At 45.2% G+C, this 19,096-nt stretch overlaps 1 protein-coding gene and 1 pseudogene across 3 annotated transcripts in view; one reads left to right on the top strand and one right to left on the bottom strand.

Moving 5' to 3' along the window:
* Positions 1-19,096, bottom strand: part of PTPRG (protein tyrosine phosphatase receptor type G) — a 675,258-nt gene that overhangs the window by 541,005 nt on the left and 115,157 nt on the right. The gene's annotated exons all lie outside the window — the stretch shown is intronic.
* LOC138992735 (large ribosomal subunit protein P1-like) lies at positions 16,958-17,282 on the top strand (annotated as a pseudogene).

Here is a 19,096-nt window from a genome sequence, read left to right as displayed (position 1 = left end):
AGCTGCATCAATAATTCAGCAAGCAGGGAAAAAACAGACTTTTGTTCCCTGGGCTTGGTTAGCTTTTTCTTTTTGTTTCTATCTTAAGGGCATCAGGTGGAGAATTATGGCTTATTCACAGGAGTTTTTCTTCAAAGCAACAACAGTCACGGAGAGCTTTTCCATAGCATTTATAAAACTGAATTTCATGCAAGACCCCTGGGGGAAGAGGGGAGCTTGGCCTCCTCCATGGGACATTTGGCAATCCCTAGAGACATTTTGGCTGATAAAACTGTAGGAATCTGAGGGGTAGAGGCCAAGGATGCTGCTAACGTCCCATAATGCACAAGACAGTCCTCCCAAACAATGATCTATCTGGTCCAGAGTCAACAGTGCCAAGGCTGAGTAAGCCTGCATTGACTCATGTAAAGTCCCACCAATCCTCAATGGGGGGTTCGGTTACTACACTCTTTTTGCAGATGGATAAACTGTGGCACAGAGAGGTTAACCGGCCCATGCAGATCTGAGACTCCAATCTGGTCTCCCTGTCCCCCTCCGGAACCTGCTCTCTTCACCATTATTATACTACCTGGCCTCCCACACAACCAGTGTTTGCCTCTCCTCTCCACTAAGTCACACCCTGTTCCCTCACCACAAGCCCAGGAGGCTTCTCCACCCTCAGGGGACAAGGCTGCCGCAGGTGAGGAGATAATATTAGGGGCTTGTCCACAAAGACATGACTTAACTTCTGATCAACCATGCATCCAGCTCACTTTTGTTACAGGGTGACCGCAGAGTATCTTTTTTTTTTTTTTTTGCTATGACAGTATATGTATATACTGGCATCCAGACAATAAACCTGATGCAATAAAAGTTATCTCCTCCAAAATGCAGAAAGATGAACTTTTATCTAATATTAAAAATGGAAACACCTTTATAATCAAGGAACTCTGAGCAAATGTGCATGAACAAGCCCATATAAAATTTGACACAAATCTGTTTGATTTTCAAAGGAGAGGGTCATCCTTCCAATTACCAAAGGGATTGAAAAATTCCCGAAAGGTTAAGAACCCTTAATGCAACCCCCACATACATCCCCCCCGCTTTAAAATTGAACAAATTAAGGCAGAAGAAAGTGGCTTTCTCAAGGCCACACGACCAATTAGGCATGAAGGAAGCCTGTGAAAGATGTCAATTCCCAACTATGGAACTTCTTAGAAACATGTATCTGGTTTCTGAATTTGGATCACTCACCCTTTAGTGCAACCTTTCTAATGGTTTTCAACCTTGCTAATGCCACGACCCTTTAATACAGTTCCTCATGTTGTGGTGACCCCCAACCATAAAATTATTTTCGTTGCTACTTCATAACTGTAATTCTGCTACTGTTATGAATCGTAATGTAAATATCTGATATGCAGGATGTATTTTCATTGTTACAAATTGAACATAATTAAAGCATAGTGATTAATCACAAAAAACAATATGTAATTATATATGTGTTTTCCGATGGTCTTAGGCGACCCCTGTGAAAGGGTCGTTCGACCCCCAAAGGGGTCTCGACCCACAGGTTGAGAACCGCTGCTTTAGTGCCAAGGCGTAATATTAAATAAAATAAAGCCAAAACAGGAAAAGTGTCAGACAGGTCCAACATGGCTCCCCTCAATCCCAATCTTGTGGACTCTGACATTATTCTAACTGAAGCTTCTTCACAAACTTGTAAATAAGCAATAATGACATCTGTCCTTCATCTATTTTACAGAAAGGCACGGGGCTGAAAACAAACTAAAAATGATGGGCAGTGTAATGGTCTGGCACCTGTACATGTGGGCCACACACAAGTGGCTGAGAAACATCTTGTGATACTGTGACCTGGAATAAGACACATGCATTTATCACTGTCCCAGTTCCTGACACTCAACTCCTAAAAGCAAAGGAGTGTCTTTCCTTACTGATAGCGTGCCCCTTTCACCCACCCCTCAGGTGATGGTAATGAGGTGGCTTTTGAAAAGGAAGCCCCAATGAAAAGCCAGGTGCAGAGCGTTGTCCGGTTGGTGAATCAGAAAGCCCCCCAAGCTCCACAGGGACAGGAGCCCCTGTGCTCAAGACCCAGACCCCAACCTCCGATCCCCATATCTGGCTGTTCACGTATGTCCTTTAATATATCCTTTGTAATAAGCCAGTAAGTAATCTAGTTTTTTCTCCGAGCTCTGTGAGCCATTCTAATAAATGATTGAATCTGAGGAAGGGGTTGTGGCCAAATTAGACAGGAGTTCTGGGTAAACCTGGAGACCTACCATGCAACTGTCATCTGAGGAGAGAGAGAAAGAGAGAGAGAGAGAGAGAGAGAGAGAGAGAGAGAGAGAGGAGAATAAGTGCGCATGGGCAGGGGGAAATGGTGAGGAGAAGGGATGAAGTCTGGTGGGACTCATCCCCTAACCTGCAGGATCTGAGTTAAACTGTAGGACACCCAGTCATTGTGCGCACAGAACTGCAGAATGGCTAGTGAGGGTAACCTACTCATCTTGCGTCAGGGTGCTCTGCCAGTGTGGTAATAGCTGAGATTAGAGGAAGAAACACAGCTTTATCTTTCTACAAGTGGAAGTATCAGCTCATTGAACTTTCACAGGAAACCTACGACTTCATCACCTGAGATCATTAAACTACAGGCAGCAAGAAAGGGCAGTGGTACAGTCCCAAGCTGTATGAGGGATGACATGAGTGGAGCCACCTTACAATAGAGCCAGGGGAGCCATTTCAGAGGGACTGCCCTGCACTCCTTGTTTTCTCTATGTTCCTAACTGGACCAAACCACCAACACTCCCAGTCAGTAAGAACAAGAATATCCTGTAAGGACTGATGAAATTGGACTTTGCCAATGGCCAAATCGTTAACCAATCAATGAATTACAAACCCAACCTTTCAATTCTCAAGCCAGTCTTTGAAGTACAAATCTATCCCTACCTCATCTAACACCAATTAACTCTTCTTACCGCCTCTTTTCCCATAAAATCCATGAGTCCCTCCTGCTGGCAGGGACACTATTTGGGCTACTGCCCGAATCTGTAGTCCCTGAATTACAATTATTTTGATCCCAAATAAATGCTTTTTGTTTGATTGTTGCCTCCTAAAATTTTCATTTGATAGATAAAGGACCAAGGTTCAAATCCAAGCTCTGCACCCACCTTATGATTCCTTCCTGGTAGGGACCCAAGAGAATTCCCTACAAATGTGCACCGATATGCATATACAAGAATATTCTTGAGATTTTATTCCTAAAAAGCTGAAATCCTAAAACTAGAAAGAACCCCAAGATATACCAATAAGAAAGAGGGTCAACTGTGGTTATGTTTCATATAATCAAGGAAAACTAAAGAACAAGTAGACAAGTCAGACACGAAAGAGTATATAACTGTATGGCTCCATTTATCTGAAGTTCCAAAACACATAAAAGTATGGTGAGTGAAATCATAACAGTGGTCATCTTGCTGGGAGAAGGAAGAAATGGCTGATGTGGATGGGATGCTGATGGCCTATGGCTTGACCCAGAAGGGGATCACGCAGATGAAAACAGTAACACACCTATGTAAATGTATCCAACCACACACTTAAGATTTGTGCACATATTTTAAACATTATAATTAATATATGTGCACAAAATATTAAATATTACAATATAGGTGCAAAATATATTTAGACCACGAAATAATTATCTATATATATAAAAGGCTAATATTCAAAGTGATCCCTTGGGAGTTTGACCAGGAGACTGGGAGTTCGATTGCTCACTATGATGTGTGCTGACCACCAGCGGGCGGCATGGAGCAAAGGAAGGCCCTGGCCTGAAGCTGGCAGCCAGGGAAGGAAGGCCCCAGCTGGCAGCCAGAAGGCCCCAATCGGCCCCAATCACTGGCCAGGCCTAGGGGCCCTATCCATGCACGAATTTTGTGCACTAGGCCTCTAGTATTTAATATATTTATATGATACATTTATAAATGTATTTATAATACACTATATCTATGTATAGTATTTTAATGTAGTAAATATTATAATTAAATTACATGTTAATTAATATATAAACTAACTTATGTATTGATTTGTATATAACTTAATTACCAAAAAGCTTTCAATTGTTTTTTTAAAAAGTAAATTTAAAAATTCCAACTCTGCCACTTATTAGCTGAGGCACTGAACGCCAGATATTTCACTTCCTGAGCCTCAAATTTTTCTTCTCTAAAATGGAGATAAAATAACCCCTATTTTCATCAAGTTGTAGTAAAATAGAAAACAGGTTAGGACGGGTGTAATTTTAGCACGATGCTTCAAAACCCGTAGGCTGCTATTTCTGTCATCATCATTATGATAATAATTCTTAAAAATGTGTCTGCACTTACTTCTCTTCATTCATATGTTATAGAAGTAAGAACTAGCCACTGAGTGTGGGCTGTTATATACGTGTGTGTGTGTGTGTGTGTGTGTGTGTATTGACTTTAGAGAGAGATAAAGGAAGAGAGAGAGAGAGAGAGAGAGAGAGAGAGAACCATAGATCGGATGCCTCCTGTGCAGGCCCCAACTGGGGATCAAACCCACAATCTAGGCATGTGCCCTGACCAGGAATCAAAGCCACAGCCTTTAGGTCTATGGGACGACAACCAACCAACTGAGCACACCAGCCAGGCGAGGCTTAGTTGTTGTTTTTTTAACCCCCACCTTTTAGCCCACAAAAGCCCCACAAAAATAGAATAAGTGGTATTAAAGGGGTGAGCAAAAGGAAGTTTACAATTGTGAGTACACGAAACAGTGTATTCCTGTGTTATTACTTATTACTTATTGTATTATTTTTCCATATGAACAACTATAAGCCTACTTTTTTGCCCTCCCCGTATGATAATACTAGCAAACCTGCAACTAGAGTTGCAACAAAAATTAGAAAATGTGACCTGGGCTTCCTCAGACTCAGACCTCCCGGAGACCTGAAAATGAAGCAGCACTCGGCCCGCTGCAACCTGCATCCTGCCTCTCGCATCCCGGGTGCGGGTGCAGTTGTCGGGGATCCTGTTAGCGGCGGGTGCGACTGTGAGAAGTACCACACTGCTACTCGGCATGTTCTGACAAGACCAGGAGGAAACAGTCCCCAGAGAATCAGAGAGCCCAGCATGCCGCCTGATTAATCACCAGAGGAAAAAGCCCATACGGTGTGATGGTGCCGTGCTCATGAACACGCAGGAAGAAATATGTAGCTGGCAGGAAACAGAACAGAGGGTCGAGCGAGGGGCTGGGGTGGGGAGAAGAGCAACTACTGAATCTCCCACTACATATGTTCTCAGAAATCGGGAGCCTGACCCGCCAGGACTGTTTTCACTTGGCTGCTAATTGCTGGGGCTCCTTATCTGGCAGGGTCTTCTGACCTGGACAGAGGCGAAGCTTCCTCACAGCGGTAGCTTTGATGAGAGGGGCACACATGTATTTCTAGCAGAGTTGTCAGGATGTTTACATGTATTTCCTGTGCAGCACAGACACATGCAATTCCAGATGCAGGCATGCTAACAGGGAGTAGCGTGCTCCCAGCAGAACGTGATTCTGAGAAATGGGGTTTATCCATCCTTCTACACTCAGAAGAGAAAACCCAAAAGGTGAACATTCTAGAATGAGGTCAACGGTTTCACTGCCGGGGTTTTTATTTGTTTCTTTGGGGTTTTTTGTTTGTTTTTTCTGTGATTGGAGTTTGAGGAGAAGCCTTAGAGATCAACTTCCAAGGATACCGTTGTAATTAACTAGTTATTAGTAACAGGAAAGGGGCAAAGGGAAGGCCAAATCTGGGCATGTCATTTGGGCAGCTCTGCGAGGACACTGCAGCTTTACATTCCCCAAGGAACTACCGAGTCTACTCGCCCAGGTCACGGGGAGAAGGGACTGGACAGGGAGGAGAACAGACACGTGCCCAGTAAAATGAGGGTGGCCTCAGGAAGGTACTTGTCTGTCAGCCACACCTGAGAACAGGTCATTGGCCAGAATGGGCGTGGCCACTGCAAGCGGGAGGGAATCTGGGATACTTAATTCCCTAAACAACGGCACTCACTCTCTTGTGCTGTTGGAAATCTTGTTGCAGGGGGCACGACTCTTGGCTCCCCTGCTTTCACCCACATGCCCTCCCCCCACCCCCAACATACACACACACACACACACACACACACACACACACAATGGACTAATGGACTGCAACCAGCCTGATGCCGAGCTGGACCTGGCTGCAACATGGATCAGAAACTCTGCACAGTGGCTTTTCTTTTGGGAAACCCAGGGACGTAACTCCACGCAAATAAAAACCGCTCATCCTCCCGTGTTTCTTTTTCTCAAGATACCCTAAGGACCCCACCCCCAGCACACAGTGGGGAAGAGGACTCGCCAATTTCCGGGATAACACAAAGGCAGTCAAGTTCACGTCACCATCTTTCAAATACATAGTTACATCCTCACCAACGTTATCACTGCTATTAAGAGGTAAATTAAACAGAGATATGTTATAATGGGTAATAAAAGTATGCAACCAGGGAATTCATTGAGCCCAATTTAGTTATAAATTTCCCTTAAAGTTAAGCTAAATATAAAGAAAAGGCAATTAGGTACAAGCTTTTAGCACTATGCTGAATTATTTTAATATTCATTTCTACCTCGTCATGGCTACAAGAAATCTTACTGCTGAACATTCTCAGCTTATTGCAGTTTTGTCCCCCAATCTATTCATTCACAGGTATCTTTGAACAAAACAGATCTGGATAAATTATTTTGCCTTTTTTTATGAGGAAAATCTCACATATATGGATTTTTATTAGGATCTCACAGCATGGTTTTAGCAATGTGTGACTCAATGTTTTTCTCTCTTGAAAAGTCAAGTCTTAGAAGCATATGGAAATCCCTGGGGGGTAGAGAGTGCACAGAGGAATCAGGACTCATTGGGTATGAAAACTCCCAGGGTTTCCTGAACCACCTGTTCATGGAATAACGATCGATTCCAAGGGGAACAGGGAGACAGCGCCGCTCCCCCCAAGGAATCCAGAGTTCCAGATATTTCTGCCCTAGAGTTCAAGGGCCCTCAACACAAAAGGATGAAACATTTGTTCTTGAAAATCCTGAAAAGTTATTTCAAAAGCAGCCACACTAAAGTTGAGTCTCCTTTTATATTGAATCTTATCTTCCTGGAGTTTTTCAAGTGTTTCCGTTTTATGCAAATCACTCTTTTAGGCTTCCCAGTAAAGCTGGTAAGACTAGGGAAGGTGCTTGCTGTCAGCCACACCAGGGGACAGAGCTTGTGGACCTTGGGGATGTGTAATCCCCTGAACAAAGGAATTCAGCCCTCCTGTGCTTTCTGGACCCTTGGGACTCTTCTTTTTGTTGTTAATCCTCGCCCAAGGATATTTTTCCATTGATTTTTAGGGAGAGTGGAAGAGAGAGAGAGGGAAAGACAGAGAGAAACATCAATGTGAGATGTTGCCTCCTGCACACACCCAACCAGGGCCCAGGCAAGGGAGGAGCCTGCAACCAAGGTACATGCCCTTGACCGAAATCGAACCCGGGACCCTCTGGTCCGCAGGCCAATGCTCTGTCAACGGGGCCAAACCGGCTAGGGCCCTTGGGACTCCTGTTGCTGGGGACACGCTCCCATGCACTGGCCCTCATGGCCCACGGCCATGTGGACTCCCCACACAATGGACTAAAGGCTGTAACTAGCCTGATGCTGAACTGGACCCAGCTCCGGAAAGGAAACTCTGGGCACGGGCTTTGCTTCTCGCTTTACTGAACCCCAGCTACACTTCTCTGCCTAGACAACGGGAAATGGGACTTAGGACACACAAGGATGTAATTCCATGAAAATACAGCTTCCTGCCATATCTCATCCTCCCAAAATGCTTATTCCAGCAGCGCCCCAAGAACCCAATGCCAACAGTGGCAGCTTCCCTGAGACATGACGTGGAACAACACAACAGATTGGATGCAGAAGCAGTTACAAAAATCCAGCTGTTTTCTGTGGAGCCTGACATTAAAGAGATTTGCGGAAGGGTGAAGCAATGCCACTCTTCCTGCTAGCGTTTCTCGTTTTGAAAAATAGTTAATTTTCATTGAAGTCTTATGTTAACATGCTATGGTCTTATTAGTGTTCTTCTTAATGAACTAATCATTTTTTAATGTCTGTTTAAAATTTTAATACAAGTGTAAATATCTTAGGGGGTCCTCCCTCATTTTTAAGAGTGCAAGGGAGGCCTGTGATTAAAAGATTGGAGAACCACAGCCACAGAAAAAACACCAGCAGACACCAGCGCATGGGCTAAGTCCAACCGCCCTGGTTTTGTAAGTAAGGCTTTATTGGCACACACAGCTATGTTTGTTTGCATATGGTGTATGAGCCAATTCCAGCTTTTATAAATGGTTTTAGTAATAACATTTTACTAGGACAAAGTCACACCATTCATTTATATATTATCTATGGCTGCTTTCCTGCTACCTAAGGGCAGGGTTGAGTAAGTTGTGAGAGAGATGACATGACCTGCCTAAAACATTCACTATCTTCCCCTGATAGACAATACAGATTCAAATTTACTCAATTATAACACATTACCTGGGCATTTAACCATAAGTGTTCAGAGTGTATTAGGAAATCCTATCTAATAAAGAGGGAATATGCTAACTGACCCTCACGCCGGCGCAAAGATGGCAGCGCCCACAGCCAATAAGGAGGGAATATGCTAATTGACGGCCACACCCTCAAAGATGGCAGCATCCACAGCCACAAGATGGCGGCGCCCAGTCCCCTCAGCCCCACCAGGGCGACTGCCTCCAGAGTCCCCCAGTCCCCTCAGCCCCACCAGGGCGACTGCCTCCAGAGTCCCCCAGTCCCCTCAGCCCCTCAGGGCCGGCCAAGGCTCAGGTGACCAGGGCAGGCCGAGCTTGCGCTGCCGGCAGTGGCAGCAGTAGAGGTGCGATGGGGGCATCGCCTTCCCCTGATCACCAGGTCATCTCCCGCCCCTGAGGGCTCCCAGACTGTGAGAGGGGGCAGGCCGGGCTGAGGGACCCTCCCCCGTCAAGTGCATGAATTTTCATGCACCAGGCCTCTAGTGTATTAGTGTATATATATGTGTGTGTGTGTGTGTGTGTGTGTGTGTGTGTGTGTATATATATATGATGCCTAGTTTAAGGACGTCCCATGCATGGGTAATAAGTAGAAGCATCTGAATATTCCCTTACATAGAATATTTTCTTTCCTATCACAAAACCTAATAGAAACATAGAAATCATTTATTCTAACAAGTTTTGAACAGGTATTAAATTCAAAATTTCTCATATATTAATCATTCATACATCTTGCTAAATAGCTGGATGTTAAAATTATGCCTACCTCTCCATAAAAATGAATTGTCTGATGTAATGAATGGGCAAATTGCATTTTTTATATTCTTCCATTGTTAATCTTTTTTTCATTTTATTCTAAGGAATAGCAACCAACTAATATATAAATTCTTTGTCTCACATCATATCCAATAGCTATAAAAACAACTGTTAATAAAAGGGCTGAGAAGATATTGAATAAAATGTACAACATACTAAAAAGTTTCATACATGATTATGCAGAATTCTTCACTTCTGATCATTTCCACTATACAGTATGCAGTAACAGCAGGTAATAGCTCCCAAATATGTGCCACAAACTGTAGTTAGGTTATTTTTATCACTACTTCACTTAATACTGATGTCAACTGTATTAAGTGAAATGATTTTGTCTTTCACATTTTATAATACAAGGATGTATTGCTACCAAGTGATACAATGGAAACATAAACACTGGGTTGTCCCATTCCGTGAGGCGGGCTTTTTATCGCTATGTACATGTCTATGTTTTAAATTTCAAAAAATGTCATTTGCAACTTAACGTGCAACTCATAACTCTTCATCAAGCCATTAACTAGCACCACCCATACTATAGGGCAGCTGAATCCTTAAAGATGGAGGACACAAGGGTAGTAGAAAAATATTCATTATTTATCAGATAGTATGCAGTTTAGCACTGGAATGTATACAAAGAAGAATACAGCGAAATACAGCATGAAATGCTCATTTTCCATCCTACTTTCCTTACACACCCTCCATAACCTAAACTGCATTTATCTTCCACCTGTATGTGATATAGCATCCTCTGCCCATGCCCCCATCAATACGTTCTTTATTAGTCAGGGTTGAAACATAAGACCTCCTTACTTAATGTGACTCCACTATACCATACCTACCAGCCCTGCCAAAAGCCCCATCTGCCTTTCCAGGCATTAAAATTTTACTGAAATACTTGATGCTAGATGTATGTTCTTGCTGGGAATTCCCATGGTGACCTCAGGCAACATACTGTCTGCACTGATCTTGTTGGGATATTTCCCAGAACTTGTATGTCATGTTGTACAAACATACTCCCATACGAGGTCAGGACAGGCTGTACGTCCAAACAAAACACGACGGTCACCCTTTGCCCCCTTCCACCCAATACCACTACCTGCCCCTCAGGAACATAGTTTTGTCCATAGGTTTTTGGTCGTGTTCCTAAGTGAATACATGTACATTCACAAAGACACACATACGCCACAGGCTGGTCCCTACACGCCTTTAAAAAAACACAAGTAGGATAACACTCCATACTGTTCTGCATCTTGCTTCTATGGCCCAACAATACAGTTAGCATTTTTCAAATCAGCATACGTACTTACATCACTTGCGGGGCCCAATGTTCCATAGTTTTGCTGTGCCATATTTTATTCAACCGTTCCCTCTATTGACAGATAATGTGATTTTATTTTTGTCTACGTAAAAACACAGCAATTCTCTCCCGAAAATCAATCATTCTCTAAGCAGATTCGCCTGAGAGATGTAGAGATAAGCTAACGTGCCTTCCAGGAAGACCGCTGAGATCTGAAAGTGCCTGGCATTGCATGTATCATCCATTCTATTAATTTCTTTGGAAAAAAAAAAGAAGAAAAGATACTCTCTAGCAAAAGCCTGCTACAAACTCAAAAGCCAACAGAGGATTGCTGTTATTCAAAGAGCTTTGTTCTGGTCAAAGAGTTAGAAGGGCATTTCAAAGAACAGAAGTCAACTACCAGAAACCGTATGAGCAAATGGTTTTCTCTTAGGATGTGGAATCTGTACAAGGCACAATGTTGGCCTTAACGTGCGATGATGGGGAAGGAGGGTGAATGCATCCCTTCATAGACCTTCAGGGTAAAAACAAACTAACTGGGTGGCTCAAATGGTTGGAGCATCACCCCCATACACCAAAAGGTTTCAGGTTCGATTCCTGGTCAGGACACAAAGCCTGGTTGCGGGTTTGATACCCAGTCGGGGTGAGTACAGGAGGCAACTGATCAATCATGTTTCTCTCACATTTCTTTCTCTTTCTCTCTCTCTCTCTCTCTCTCCCTTCCTCCCTCCCCAAAAATCAATAAAAACATATCCTCAGGTAAGAATTTTTTTTTAAAAAAAAGCAGTTTAAGGGTCCCAGGCTTTCCCTGATGTTATGTGTTTCTTCAACCTGTCTTTGACTCTTTTGCACATTCTCTCTGCTTTGCATATATCAGATGTCAATGAGATGGAAAACAAGACAGACAGGAACCTGAACAGGTGCTGTATGTAACACGTCCCCATTGAGCATTGGGACAATTAAGCATTTGCCTTTTCTCCTGGAGAGAGCCAGTTAATGAGTTAGCCTGCAGCAAACACTCAGAAAGGTTTCTGACTTGGTGGGTCTGACGGAGGGAGAACCTGGACTGTGCCCAGAGGAAGGGGGGAGATGGAGCAGAACAATCATATGGGAGAACAATGGCGCCTGCTGGGTTTGCCCCTGGACTTACTGAGAGTCCTTCCTCTGCTGGGCTGTCATCGAGAGGAGCACCATTGGTAACTCCACTGAAGCTTAGCAGCTGGAGAATTTTCAGACAACAAACCGAGATTCCCAGAACACTACAGTATAAAAGAAAACAACGCTGGTTAAATCCTCAATTCCTCCGATCAACTAATTTCAGTGATGGAATAAGCACACTCTAAATAATAAGAGACTTCTACTTTGTCATCTTTATGATTACCATACCATTTTGTTCGCCTCCATTTCTTAAGAAAATTATTTACCATCAATAAGCAGAAAGACTTGCCCTGGGTGTTGATGAATGGTTACAGCATCAGCCCCTGCACTGAAGGGGCTCGGGTTTGATTCCCGGACAAGGGCATGTACCTGGGTTGCTGGTCCATCCCCACCATGGTCAGGGCACTTGCTGGACCCACCCCTCCTTTCCTTCCATTCTACCTAAAAGCAATGGAAACATATCCTTGGGTGAGATTAACCGAAAATAAATAAACAGAAAGACTGGGATTTCTGATGCTAAGAAGTGCCCTAGAGAAGCAGATCTGATGCAAATCAATGCCTGCATTCACTCTGGCCTTTGCCATGTCACCTTTGGCGCCTAAATTTCCAAAGCCACCCCAGTGCTCGGCATCCTTTAACAGAGACTCAGCAGCCTCATCGCCTCTCACGGGGTCTCGCTCGGTTCCAGCTGCCCTAGGAGAGCATGGTTACCTATTCATCTACTTGAGGTGCTCCCCCGAGGCCTCCTCTAAAGTGAATTTCATTTATGCCATACAGTCTGCATTTCAGTCCGACCATCATACATAGGCCTCTAGTCTTGTTGAAAATCCTAGAGTTTCTGTAAATCCAGTACACATACTCTTGTGTGTGTACACATGTGTGAATTCATACACATAATTTCAACTTTTTATTATGGGTGACGATAGGGAGTGGTTGGGTCTATGAATCATTGCCCCCAATAGGTCACTCCAGTCACCAAATCGCTTCTTGCTGGCATTAGGGGCCTTGTGATAGCAGTCCCACATATGAAATGCAAAATGCTCTCCTTGGGCTAATGGTAAACATAATTTTCATTCCTAGAAATAAAACCCAGAGTGGTGGATTATTATGGTAAAGGGAGGCCTCAAACAGAAGTCATCATGCTTGGGCTAACGCACGTCCGACTGGCCAGCATGGTAATCAACTGCAATTCCATCGTCAAAAGCTCAAGCTCCGCCCTCCCTGTCAAGAAAAGATGATAAGCAGACACATGGCAGTTTCCCTGGGGCCCTGAGAAGAGCACAGTCCAGGAACTCGGCAGACAAGTCAAAGTCACCCCTCCCCCATCTAAGATTCTGCTACTGACCAGCCTCGGACAGAGGACCTGGAAAAAGAAAGCTGGATGGATAGGGCAATGTTTACCATTTGCAGCCAATGGCCCAGAAACAGGAAAAGGACAGGGAATGTAAATAGCCGTCAACAAGGGCACTAAGGATTGAATTTTGCAAACATAAGCGCTAAATCCTTTGGTATGAAAAGCACAAGGCGGGAGAATGGACATGGCGCCTTTCTTCTGCTCTGAGTTGCCACATCCGCTCAGTGCGGGGCCAGATTAGGCTGTTCGGATCCACCAAAGGGCTGCGGGACCAGGAAAAAACGCTAAGAGCCTTCCCGCCCGCGCAGCTAATCACTGACAAAGCTCAAGACTGACTTCCACTGCTGGTGGCCTCTGAGTCTCTCTGGAAAGATGGTGGCAGCCAGGAAAGAGGGCCTCTGATGAGCTCGGGCTTTAGCTAGCTCTGATTCCTCAAAGATCCCCAGTTGGGAGGGCAAATGCCTGGCTCCCCAGGCTAGGCTGCCCCTGGGAACCTGCTCTCCAGGTTGGTTGCATGCAGCCCCTTGTGTGATTTGAGGACAGAAAACAGTTTTCCAGAGCAGCACTGGTCTAAATCCCGGCCCCGGCCTAATCCCATGTACGTAATATAAATCCGGCTGGAAACATGGGTTACTCCAGGGGAGGCCTCCCTCTCCATCCCTCCCTGGAGACAACATCCCTAATCTGGCAACATACCTTCCCCGACAACCACCTCAATGGACCGAGGTAGAGAAGGGATGTCGGCCACCCCCCAGGAAGGTCAGACACCCTTAGAAGAAGGGGGTCAATGGACACATCCCTGCACCACATACTTACCAGAAGCCGTACTTAAATGACTTCTGCTACGAAGCTGCTTTCAAAAGCCCTGTAACCCAATTCCACCTCTGGAAGCTGGTGTGAGCTCCCCACACCCCATCAACACAATGGTGTGTGATTTAAACTGTCTTATATTCTGTTAGCCCTTTAGCAGACCTGGAAACAAAAAAGTCATAATCCCACCTACCATAAAACTGCCATAATTTGAGGGACATTTAACATATTGATTTCCCGAAAAGGAGCAGGTATTGTCGCACATTATACCCCACCCCCACAAACATTTCTCTACGTGAATGCAAATTGGCCTCTAAAGAGTGTGTCTAATGTGTTGAATAAAGATTCCTAAGACCATTATTGAAGCTACGAAGTCCTTCTTAAGAAATAATTCATGCTCTCCTAACTTACTCTTTTTCCTATGTTTATATAAGTATGAAAGTCAACAGATTCATTTTCTTATCATTGCAATCACTTTGGAAGAAAAAAAAGAATATTAACCAGGAACTTCCAAAAGGGTTCCAGAGCCACATTGAGTCAAGTCCGGCCAGGTCCCCTAATGTCCCCCCCCTTCCCGGGGGGAGACAGGGAGAGGGGGAGATGGGGGTCCACTTAAAGCCTTGACAAATACATCGATGGTGGACTCCCCCACACTGCCCACAAGAATCATCAACCTTCCTTTCATGAATAGATGTTGGCTGTTACCCTGAGCAGAGCTAACACAGACAGCACAGGTTCCCTACCCCCCTCCCCGACTTCAAATCTGGGTTTGTGGGTGCTCTGGACAATAAATGGCTAAGTACCAATTTAGGTATCAATGAAGGTCCCCCAATGCAAATTCCAGATAAGGCAGGTAATAAGATTTTCAAGTCAAAGTATTTCCAACATTTCCTCCAAATTCAGTGAAAATCTCCTTGGTGGTTTCCTCTCAATAGGAAATAGATATTTTGTTTTATTTCAATATAGATATTGTCTAACTCAGCGGTTCTCAACATGTGGGTCGCGACCCCTTTGGGGGTCGAACGATCCTTTCACAGGGGTCACCTGAGACCATCGGAAAACACATATATAATTACATATTGTTTTTTGTGATTAATCATTATGCTTTAATTATGTTCAATTTGTAACAATGAAAATACATCCTGCGTATCAGATACTTACAATACGATTCATAACAGAAGCAAAATCACAGTTATGAAGTAGCAATGAAAATAATTTTATGGTTGGGGGTCACCACAACATGAGGAACTGTATTAAAGGGTCGCGGCATTAGGAAGGTTGAGAACCACTGGTCTAACTGGTAAACTTTATAAGATCTCTCCTTCCTGTTCCTAATGGCCAATGCATAATTCTTTTGTTTTTGTTGTTGTTTGTTTTTGTTAATCCTCGCCCAAGGTTATTTTTTCCATTGATTTTGAGAGTGGAAGGTAGGGAAGGAGGAAGTGGGGAGAAAGGGAGAGGGAAAGAGAAAGAGAGAAAGAGAGAAACATAGATGAGAGAGCCATGGATTGGTTGCCTCCTGCACATGCCCCGAACAGGGCAAGGGATTGAACCTGCAACCCAGGTATGTGTCCTTGACCAGGAATCAAACCCCAAACCCTTCAGATCAAGGGCCGGTGCTCTAACCACTGAACACACCAACCAGGGCCACAATTCATTTTTGATTTGTTGGTTTAGGCCAGTGGTCGGCAAACTCATTAGTCAACAGAGCCGAATATCAACAGTACAATGATGGAAATTTCTTTTGAGAGCCAAATATTTTAAACTTAAACTATATAGGTAGGTACACTGTTATTAACTTAATTAGGGTACTCCTAAGGCTTAGGAAGAGCCACACTCACGGGGCCAAAGAGCTGCATGTGGCTGGTGAGCCGCAGTTTGCCGACCACGGGTTTAGGGGATTTCTTTATTGAATTTCCTGAATTGATAATGCATATATTATAACAAAATCAAAGCTACAAGAGGATGGACAGTGAAAAGTACATCTTCCCTCACCTCTTCCTGAAACCTCCCAACGCAGCACTATTACCACGATGGCAGTGACACTCCTGGGCATGGCCCAGAAGAAGGTGGCCTACTCTAGATACTGCTGTGCACCTTGCTTTTCCCCTAATGAACAAGATATAGATATCCGGGGACATATACGTACAGATAGAATTAGGCACATGTATCAGTTCAGACAGAGTTGTTTCGCTTATACACCGTATTTAACAAATGTACACACGCCATTACTTAGCATATTGTCACTGATTACAACCACCCTGTTCATGGGCCACGGGGTTGCTTCCAAGCCTTCCCAAATCCCAACACTGCTGTGATGAATAACCCTGACACAGGTCATCTGCGCTGTGGAGGTTCATCTGTAGGATGCACATCTGGGGGCAGAGCTGCAGGATCAAGGGCATGTGTGTGTGATTGTGAGGGAGTAGCCTGAGATTTCATAGAAGCTGCAACAACTTCAAGTCCCAAGAGTGAGGTCTACGATTAGCCAATTCCCCCCAGTCTTACCAACGATTTACAGCACAGGCCAATTTTCAAAGGCCCTTACCCTTGGCACCTTGAACAATGAGGCACCAGGGGGCTGGAGTGGGCCCAGTACTCCCCGCTCCCCTCTCTGCCCTGTGGTGGCATGCAAATAAGATCACAGGCTTGGTGGGCAGAAGAGCTGCCCCAACTCTGCCACTCCTGAGTTCAGTGACCCTGCAGAGGCCTCACATCTAAGGTCCCTAAGCTCAGTGTCCTCATCCATAGAGTGGACTGCATGCTTGCCTTCTTCTACTGACAAAATACAAGCACCCCCAGCGGCCGGTAACGTGTTCAGTCCCTTCCGAGGAAGCTCAGGCCGCGCTGGGGTGAGGCCCTCACTTCATCCAGCAACTAGCAATGCTCCCAGCAGTGCCGGCCCAGCACTCACCCACACCATGGCCTCTGCCTCAGAGCTCACCTGCATCTCCTGGGCACACTGTGACGAAGTGACAGTGACAGAGGATAATATCAATGCCCTTATTAAAGCTGCTGGTGTAAATGCTGAACCCTTCTGGCCAGGCTTGTTCACAAAGGCTCTGGCCCATGTCAACATCGGGAGCCTCGTCTGCAATGTAGGGGCTCGTGGACCTGCTCCAGCAGCAGGTGCTGCCCCAACAGGAGGTCCTGCCCCTCCACCCCTGTGCCCCAGCTGAGGAGAGGACAGTGGAAGTGAAGAAAGAAGAATCGGATGATGACATGGGCTTTGGTGTTTTTGAATAAACCTCTTTTGTAACATATTCAATAAAAAGCTGAACTTTAAGAAATAAAAAAATACAAGCTACTCCCTCCCCATGCAGGAACGCAGGAAAGAGTAACTGAGATATCCACAATGCATTTCCTATGAATGCTTAAGCAAATGTTCACCATGACTGCATTCCCACTCGCAATGCTTTCCAAAGCCAAATGAGAGATCACAGCAAGGAGACACCCGATTCCCTGTATGCCAGGCTGCCAGGAAATGCCCTCCTCTGGCCCACTGGTGTGCTGGCAGCCAATTAAAGTGTACACACTTTTTATTACAGTTGATGATAAAACACCACGAAGGAAATAAACAAGATGGAAAATAAGACAGGACAGAGGTCCCCATTTAGATGCTAGAGGAGCCTGGCTGGGAGGTGGAGAGTATCACTCAGATCTTGATGCTCAGCTGCAAGGAACCTTCAGGATCCCACCAGCTTTGGGGCCAAGGCGATGCTCTTTGCAAACAGCCCCCAGACAAGGGTTGCAAACGGTGTGGGGGCCTGGGGCCTGGCCATTCCTGCCCAAAGCTAAAAGTGGGCAACCTTTGCTCCGCAGCTTCCCACTGTCTTGGCTGAGACCGAGTCAGAGCTGCAGGGTGTCTGAGGTTCCCATGTCCAGTCCTGCCTCTTCCTGCTTACCTGTCACAGGCATTAACCCTCAAGCCCCATGCACTGCTGATTCAGCGTCTGTATCCTGAACTGATGGGCAGGGTACCCTGTTGGGATCATCAAGGGCAGCCCTAACCCTAACCAACTCCATCACCTCCCTCACCAGACCTTCCTTTCTAAACTCACTAACCTAACCTCCCTAGTTTGCTCACATACTTTCTGCCTCCACCGATAATTCCAAATTCTCAATTAATAAAGGCGAGACTGTCCTAAACAGTCCTCAGGACTGCTACCTTACAGGGTAGGTAGGTACTCTTGTACTTAAGAGAAAAAAGGAGAAAGTCGGGGGGGAAAAGGAGTGTCGTCGCCAAGAGACTAGACTTAAGTAAAATAATTGGTCCCACGGTCAGTCAATGCCAGGGACGGGACTCACCCAGGTGCCTCTGTTATCATAAACTGGTGTTCCCCACGCTATACTGATGCTTTTTAAATCTGGTTCCCAAAGTCAACGACCCCAGGAACCCTTCTCCCCTAAATTACAAAATGTAAATCTCCTAGTCCCTTGGAATAGCAGAAGCAGCTTTAGTCTGTGTGCACTGGCTGGTTTGGGAACTGTTAGGTGATTTCACGTGGCCCAGTTTGGCTCCCAATCGGAGCTGTGAAGACCAGGAGCAGAGGCCACCACTTCCTTCCACAAATTCTGTGCTTCCCACAGCAGCACTCGGGGTGAGACTTCCCACAGGAGCAGCCACAGCAGGTTCCAGAGCCTGTCACACCCATGTTTCTCCCAGCATCACTGGCGGGTGGCAAATGCTGGCTCAAAGAAAACCCACATAAAAATGACTGCGTTTCTGAAGGGCCTTAAACGCTCAAACAAGGCACCCAAAGGAAAAAAATTAAACTAAACGTGCACTCACTTTGAAAGATGACCTGACTGTCAATAAATAAAAAAGAATAAAGAAAAGAAAGAGTGGGCCCTTCCTGAAAGAACACAGAGGCACATCCCAGCACCCAGACAACACTTGCTGCAGAAGGCTGGCTGCAATGCAGGAACAGGGAAAACACCCACCCCCACCACACACACCCGGTGTGAAACAGGGCACCGCTTCTGTCGGGAGAAAGAGATCTTAAAACCCAGCAAACATCTCTGGTCACCTCAGGAAACAAGGGAGGAAACGGTGGCAA

The sequence above is a fragment of the Myotis yumanensis genome, unplaced genomic scaffold (assembly GCF_028538775.1).
Source record: "Myotis yumanensis isolate MYYU_CA2020_CCGP unplaced genomic scaffold, mMyoYum1.0.hap1 SCAF_14, whole genome shotgun sequence".
NCBI classification, from domain to species: domain Eukaryota; kingdom Metazoa; phylum Chordata; class Mammalia; order Chiroptera; family Vespertilionidae; genus Myotis; species Myotis yumanensis.
Note: the sequence above shows the minus strand (reverse complement) of the source record. Positions and strands in the feature narration are given on the sequence as shown.